This window comes from Pinus tabuliformis, chromosome 6 (genome assembly GCF_031772625.1).
Source record: "Pinus tabuliformis cultivar Carrire ecotype Pingquan chromosome 6, CPIR1, whole genome shotgun sequence".
Classification (NCBI taxonomy): Eukaryota; Viridiplantae; Streptophyta; class Pinopsida; order Pinales; family Pinaceae; genus Pinus; species Pinus tabuliformis.
In genome coordinates, this window is record NC_142292.1 from 161,935,685 (window position 1) to 161,944,486 (window position 8,802).

Consider the following 8,802-nt stretch of genomic DNA (forward strand, 5'->3'; position numbering starts at 1 on the left):
ATCTTATGTTAATTTAAGGCCTTTTTGCACTTGCGTACCCTCCGATGCCATAATAATCATTCTAATTGATCGCTTCTTTATCAGCTTGTGACAAACTACTCTCCAAAAAACATGGTTATTTAACAAGGGTACTATTGTCACAATACACTGTAGTTGGCCCCTGGCCCCTCTTCCTTTTGTTGTAGAGCACACAATACTTTGCATAACCAAATTGTTTCACAAGTTGTTGTTGTTGTTGTTGCTACATATTTTACTTCAAGATGAGATTGTTACAATGGGCTTCTTTTTGGATGCCCATGAAATCACATATGAACCAATATGAAAAACATATTTGAAAGTATGCTTCTATCATCCATGCTACTTGCAAATTCATTTTTAGTGTATCCAACTAAATGATCACTATTAGTACTCGAGTGTAATATGTTATATCCTATTGTTCCATCAATATATCTCAAAATTATTTTCCCTTCTCGTCAATGTGAGTCTTTTAGAGACTCCATGAACTTGTAGATCAAGCTAACAACATACATAATGTCTGGTCTAGTGGTAGTAAGATACATAGACTACCAACCAATCTCTTGAAAAGAGTTGGATCTAAATTGGATCCTATATCTACTTTGTTGAGCTTTGTTCCTATTGCAATTGAAATTTGTGCTTGTTCACAATTCATCATCCTAAACCTCTTTAACACATCCATGACATACCTTGCTTGAAACAAAAAAAGTACTTGAATCTTATTTATTGACTTCAATGCCAAGAAAGAATCTCATCAACCCCAAATCAATCATTTTAAACCCTTTCTCCATAGTTGATTTAAACTTGCCCACTGATAGATTCACTATGAATATCATATCATAATCATACATATAAACAATTAGAATTTGACCTTGTTCCTTCACCTTTGTATATAATATAGGTTCACTGTTGCTTCTACTAAATCCATTGTTCATTAGATATGAATCAATCATGGTATACCAAGCTCTAGGAGCTTGCTTAAGTCCTTAGAGAGCTTTCTTCAACTTGTATACCTTATTTTTACAACCTTTTATCTGATATCCTGGTGGCTACTCCACATATACTTCTTCTAAAATGTCATTCAAGAATGTTGATTTTACCTCTATTGGTAAGACTTCCCCCTATTTTGAGTTGTTATGGCTAAGATAGATGTAACTATGAGCACCAACGCAGTGATTTTGTGGGCTCCAACCCACAAAAGAATTCAAACCCCTAACTAAGCACAAACTCAGTAAATTCATGGGATCCAACCCATAGGAAAATCCAATCCACTAGTTGAGCACACTGACTCAACTCCAAGTTGTGGTTTGGATTTGTTTTCAATTGCTTCTTCAGTGAATCATCATCAACCATGCAATCTTCAAGTTTTTTTATTTGAACCTAATCACAATTATTCTTTCACAAGGATGTCCAGCGTTGCAAGGGAATGAAGAGAAGCAGTGGCAGTCGCCTTACGACATTTCCTTTGCAACACGTGGTGCAATTGCTAGTAATAATATGTTTATATATTTTCTCTCCACTTTTGCTTGATTGAATTTCTATTTATAGAGACTCATCACTTTATCATGACCCGATATAATAAACTACTTAATCACATATTTATCCATTATCCTCATAGTTTTATCCATTCTCACCACTTTATCATGACCCGATATAATAGCTACTTAATCACATATTATACAACTTATTTGTATCCATTCTCCTCATAATGAAAGGACTACACACCCAAGGTGATCTTAACTCTACCCCAAGATGATAAGATCATGCCTTAGGTCCAGAAAACCAACTCTTTATAAGTCAATCATTCTACATATAGTGAAGCCCCTTTGTGAAAGTTTAGAGAAATGAATATATAAGAGAGTCTATATGTAAAAGATAACCCACAACCAAAAAAAAGTAACGGGAAGGAAACTCATTTCTTTCCTTATGACATGAAGTCAATTCCAAAATGGACGGCCATTCATATGGCATGCCCATCCTTGTTACTCATTTAGAGGAGAGCTCCAAGGACACTTATGGAGGAAGAAAAGATGGAGGAAGCAAGAGGATGCTTGAGGGAGAAAGGATCATGGTAGTAGATATAAGAGCTATAGCTCATTGAGTCCGCCATGAAACTATGTTGTATCATAAAAAAGGTAACATGGAAATCCCAGGTCAAATCTTGTGAACACCTCCTACTCAGATTTAACCATCTAGAATTACCAAATACCATAATGATTGGCAGCCAAGTAGCCAGCATCATCAGGATAGAAGAAGATGGTATTATTTATGAAGTTAAATCTTACTCAGCGTATAAACACAGCAATCATTGCTCTTTCTAAACTACCCAATTGCAGCAACAGCAGTTACCATGCTCCCAATGAGGTGAGGTTGTGCGAGAAGGGCCGATCGAATGATGCCCTCCACAGTATTAGGAATCAGCCTCTGGATTCCATTGCTTATCACAGTCTTTTGCAGGGTTGCATCGACAGAAGAGTTTTGCCAGAAGGCAAATTAATACATGCTCACATCATTCAGTCAGGTTTTGTATGCCGAGACGTTTCTTTAGGAAATAAACTCGTTACCATTTATGCCAAGCACGGTAGCCTGGCGGATACTTGTAGAGTTTTGAATCAAATGGCCGAACGGGACGTTCTGTCATGGACTGTCATGATTTCAGCTTATGCCAGGAATGGGTGTGCGGAAGAAGCCCTGGAACTGTTTTATAAAATGCGAGGAACAGGTATCCAACCCGATCGATTCACCTTTGCAAGTGTGCTGCCTGCATGCGCCGACTTGGCGGCTCTGGAACAGGGCAAGGAAATCCATAAAGAAATAGTTAGAAATGGGTTGCAGTCTGATGTCTTTGTGGGCAATGCCATTATAGATATGTACGCTAAATGTGGATGTGTAGAGATCGCACGCGAACTGTTTGATAACATGCCGCGACGAGATCTGGTTTCATGGAATACCATGATTTCAGGATATGTGAACAATAGGCGCGTGGATGAGGCCCTGGAGATCTTTCAGAACATGCCAGACAGGGACATCATTTCGTGGAATTCGATGATTGCAGGATATGCACAGAATGGGTTTGGTGAGGAGGCTCTCAGGATATTTCGGAAAATGATAAGCGTAAATGTGAAAGCAAACTCCAAAACCTTTGCCATTCTTCTCGCTGCTTGTGCGGAAATGGTTGCTCTGAATCATGGTACGGAGATACATGGACGAGCAATTCAGTGTGGCTTTCGGTTTGATGTGGTTGTATTGAATGCCCTGGTGAATATGTATGCAAAATGTGGGAACATAGAGAATGCACGCACCATGTTTGACAAAATGTCTCAACGAGATGTGGTCTCATGGAATGGCATGATTGCTGGATATGCACAGAATGGACAGCTTGATGAGGCCCTGACACTGTTCCGACAAATGCCTGAGGGGAATGTGATCTCGTGGACAGCACTGATTGCTGGATATGCGCAGCATGGGGTAGGTGAGGAGGCTCTGAAACTTTTTAAACAAATGCAACTGGCGGGTGTGCAGCCGAACTCAAAAACTTATGTCAGTGTTCTGCCAGCATGTGCTAGCTTAGTGACTCTGGAACAAGGTAAGGAGATTCATGGAGAAATAATGAGAAGTGGACTACAGTCTGATGTCTTTGTGGGGAGTGCCCTCGTTGACATGTATGCAAAATGTGGTAGCATAGAGAATGCACGTAATGTATTCGACAAAATGTCTCAACGGAATGTGGTCACCTGGACTGCAATGATATCTGGATGTGCCATGCATGGCTGCAGTAAGGATGCTCTTGAACTTCTCGTACAGATGGAATGTTGTGGCTTGAATCCAAACCCTGTCACCTTAGTTGGTGTTTTGTCTGCATGCTGCCATGCAGGCCTTGTGGATGAGGGTAGGCTATACTTCAATCGTATGACTCAAAATTATCACATTACACCAATGATGGAGCACTATGTCTGCATGGTTGACCTTTTTGGCCGAGCAGGATGCCTTGATGAGGCACAATATTTTATTGATAAAATGCCAATGAAACCTGATGCTACGGTGTGGGGATGTTTGCTTGGCGCCTGTAGGATCCATAACGATATTGAGGTGGGAGAATATGCAGCACAACAGCTTTTCGAATTGGACCCTGAGAATGCAGTTCCTTACGTGGTGTTGTCAAACATCTATGCTGCAGCAGGCAGATGGGATGGCATTGAAAAGCTGCGAAAAGAGATGAAAGACAAGAATGTTAAGAAGAAGCCTGGATGTAGTTGGACTGAGATCAATAAACAGGTGCACACTTTCCTCGTAGAAAACAATTCCTGGCCACAAATACCTAACATTCATCCAAAGTTAAAGAGTTTGTGTTTGTAAATGAATGCAGCAGGGTATGTGCCTGATGTGAAATCTGTTGTGAATGATGTGGAGGAGCAGGAGCTACAAACTTTTTGCACCATAGAGACAAGTTGCTGTTATAAAATGGGTGAACGCTGTTTCAGAGCGCAAAATGCCAGAAAACATTTCTGTTGATTTGTGTAAAACACAGGAATGTTAGGATCCCAAAGACAAAGTAGTCCAAAGAGGAAATGCAACCTAAACCATGAGCTTCCTAACATTCAAGAACTCCTAGAAATAAGTAGAAGTAATTCGGAATATCTTCAAATGGACAAATTGGTATTTTACATGCAAAACAACAAATGCTAGTGCTTAAAAGTAACTCTCTCATGGACGGAATATTGCAGACATTGCCAGTTTCCTGTTGTTCAAGACTGTTTACAAAAGCGAGAGATAATATATGATACTTGACATGGATGATATAGTCTTCAAACCACCAGACATGGCCAAGAAATTGCTTTAAGATTGAGGCGGGTTTTGAAGATTTTAAAGCTAAAGTTCTGAATTGATACAGAAGGGAAAGGATGTTAATCCTGTCAGCAAATTTTTGGAGAATCTGAATGAACTCAGAAAACAGATCCATGAGAGGTAAAAAACAATTCGTTGGTGGTTCTTTTGGACAATCTAGTAATGTAGCATGCAAAACAACAAAAATATGGTGTCTAAAAGCAACTTTCTGTAAGAGAAGGAACACTGCAGACATTGCCAAATCTTGGATGTTTAAGAACACTTAGAAAATGCGAAAAACAATCTTGTGATACTTGAGACAGATGATCATGGTCTACAAACCAACAGACATGGCCACAAAATGGGTTTGAGAGTGTGGCCACGGTTTTGAAAATTTTGAATTTAAAGTTTGAGGTGGGTGCAGAATAGCAGTTCTAATTCAGTTCGATAGCTGCAAGTCTCATGATGCTGTCAGCAACTTTTAGAGAATGAACACATGAGACACATTCAAGAGACGTGAAGCAATTTGCTGGTGATGAAATTTTATATATTTTAGAATTACATAATTTGACCAACTATTCATACCAGGGCCGCTTTTATTCCACCGGAGGCCAATTGCATAATTGAAATGACAGTTTTGTAACCTACTCGCAATTAAAAGAGGCTTTCAAAATCTAATCGTATGTAGAATTAGACTACCATTTCCCTAACACTCCTAAGACTAATTATTAGTATCTACTTAAAGATGATTACTAATTAATTGTGTTACTATTGGTGTTAAACTCTACCAGTTGTAGCTTATAGCTGCATTACAACGCACATTCAACTGACTTCTATGTATTTGAGACTTAGCACAGGAAAGTGCTTTAGAGTATCACAACCATAGCAGAAGAATGTCAGAAGTTAAAACGCTGATCATAGTTCATGTTGAATTTTTGTAGCTATGATCGGTCTTCATAATTATTTTAGCCCTCCACAGCAAAAGAAATGACAAATATAAATGTAAGATTCAAGTCGGCTTCAAAAGAGGGAATTGGAATATTTAAACTTCAAAAACTAAATTTATTTTCTCCAAAAAGACAAATTGGCTCTTCTAGAAGTTCAAGTCGACCTGCCCCATAGTCACACCTATTCGGGCTCTTTTGATCACTATATAAAGGCCATTCAACCTCCTCATCTGGGCATGAACCTCAGATCATAAGAGATATCTTTTGAGCCAGAAAGAAGGACGAATCCGAGGTAGAAAGAAAGACGAATCTGAGACAGAATAGAATACTGAATTTCTGATTGAAGGATGCCGAAATTGCAGGAGACCGAAATTTCAGGAGGCTGAAATTTGTCAGTTTGACCAGGTTTGACCTGGGCTTGTTTGCTAGGCAGTTCAACTTTATTTGACTAGAAAGATCAGATTGTATCTCTTGTTGAATTGGACAATTTTGCTAAGAAAAGGTTGCTGGGTTTTTCCCTAGAAGAGGGTTTTCCCAGTGTAAAAATTTGTGTCTCGTGTGTTTGGCTCTCTTTATGATTCTACTGTCATTATTGTTTCTATTGTTGAGATCTTCTGTGTAATTGCTTAATGATAAATGTGAACACAACAAGGATTAAATGGAAGAAATCATTAGAAGTAATTATCAGGTTGTAAGGTCTTGTAAAATTAACATGGTTTGAGAGCATGGGTGAAAAAACAGTGTTGAAAAAACCATCGTGTTTGAAGTTATCCTGAAAGAGGGAGAAAATGGCCCCAGACAACAATATGAAAAAGATTTGTAGTCTCCTTGTGCTGAACATGGTTTTGCTATGAACTCTTCTGTGCCTACGTAGAATGGGTTCGTTATTCTGAAATTAAAGGTTGTGAAAGTACCGCTGGTGTCTGTCTCTTTTCACCAGAGATAAATCTAATGGTTCTTAGAGAGCAATTGAGGCATTGTGTACTACGAAACTTCAGGAGATGATTACGATCTCAAAGATTGATAGGGACCTTCAACAGCCATCTGTTTCAGAGTCATTGGTTCACACTCATATGAATATAATTCATGTTCTTGAACAACATGTACGTATGGATTTAACTCGCTTGCAGGAGGTGTTGTTGAGTGAGGCATTTTCTGGACCTATGTGTGGTTTGCATACTTTTGAGAAACTTGTACAAAACACAGGCACAACAATTTCAATTATCTGTGATTAGTACCTGGAGAATGCTGTTAAAGATGCAAATGATGCTAGTATTTTGACTTTTATATGCACCTATAGATAAGTGCTTTAAGAGTGCAAAATTAGTTGGGGGATACTTTGCTGAAGTGGTAATAGACCCTTTTGAACTCAAGGATTTTGTTCAGTTGTTTGTTCCATATGGGGTTAATAAATTTGAGGGTATCATTTGAGAGCATCTGGCTAAACCACGTTGATCGTACATTGTGTTCAAACAAGGAATATCTCGAGGCCTTCTCTACACATAGGCACAGTTGGAGAGAAAGGGATTATTATTTGAAACAAGTTCATGAGTTGGAGCCCCTGATTAACTTTTTAATTCAGGTAGGACAAGTATTGTGCTTTAGTTCTCTGTTAGCTAAAGATGTTGGACAAGTCCTCGATGCAAATACTCCTCTGCTATTCTCACTATTGTCAGACTTCACAAAACACTTACTAGCTTCTCTGCCAGAGAGAGAAATTCAGATGTTGAAAACGTCATCCAACGCTTTGGGTGTGATCACAGAACATGATACTGCATTAGTCAACTCCATCCTCCTGGACATGTGTGGTGTTGGTGATGTTACATGGGGCTTGCTGCCATATGTTATGCAACATGTATGACATCACATCTGGAGTAGTGCTTTTAATGTTAGTACTGGGGGATTTAACAATAATGTCCATTGTTTGGCATGGTGCATAACGCAGTTATTGCTGCAAGTGTTTTTGATTTTTTGGCAGAAAGGAAAGAACTTTAGTGGCATAATTTTTCTCAGAAACAATTAAACAAGAATGGTATCAAACTTAAGGTGTTGGAAGTAGAATTAGGAAACTTGGAGGGAATTACATCTGTTGAGGTGAACACAAAGACATCTATAAAAATCTTATGCTAGAGTGTGATCCCATCTTGGAAGAACTGATAGCCTTAGGGTTCGTAAACCCAGAGAAGATCTGAACGATATATTTTGAATAAGGGTTTGTGAAACCCTAGTATGTATCCAAGGATGTTGAATACTAGAAGAAGCTCATTGGCTTGTAATTGAGTCTTTGGAGTGGATGAATTGTCCCAGCTATATTGTCTACAACAAGAAAATTTGCACATGACAAAGCTTGAACAAAATTCGTAAGGCTAAGAAGTCTTGGATGAGAAAGCGCTAGGTTTTGTGGATAAAAATGTAGAGATCGACCTAGATCGAAGATTCCGCTGAAGAACGAAACCCTAGCTCATGCAATTGAGAAAACACAACAACATGTTTTAATGGATGATGATGAGGACGAAGATGATGAGTTTACAGATGGATTTCTATGATTTATGCAAAGAAAGCGAAGATCAAGAGGGAGCTGACGAATTTCCTTCAATCCTCAAAGATAAGTACTTAATATCTTTTTTCTTTGATTACTTTATTTTTGGTCAGCCTCCTGCCTCTGTATCTTTTGCTAGGTTATAATCATTTCTTCCATGACCTCCCAGTGAGGGTTGCAAGTACATCATGAAGCCTACCAAGGCTCTAGAAACAAATGGATGCATTGAAAGAACGAAGCAAAGTTTGTGGCAAGAGGATTCTCCCAGGATCAATGATTTGTGTTCAAGAGGGAGAAATTGCACTAATGACAGGGAGAACTCCTAGTTCAGAGGGAGCATGCATGCCAACAAGTTTAGTGGATATCATAATGAATATTATGTCAAACCTGAGGAAAGTCAGTGGTGAATTCCAAGTGGATCTACAAGTATGTGGTAGATGGCAACATCGAGAAGTATAGAGCAAAGATTATCCCAGG

The 8,802-nt window shown here is 38.8% G+C and overlaps 1 pseudogene; it reads left to right on the forward strand.

Moving 5' to 3' along the window:
* Nucleotides 1-2,271: 2,271 nt before the first annotated feature.
* Nucleotides 2,272-5,324, forward strand: LOC149257881 (pentatricopeptide repeat-containing protein At2g13600 pseudogene; annotated as a pseudogene).
* The last annotated feature ends 3,478 nt before the right edge of the window (nt 5,325-8,802 follow it).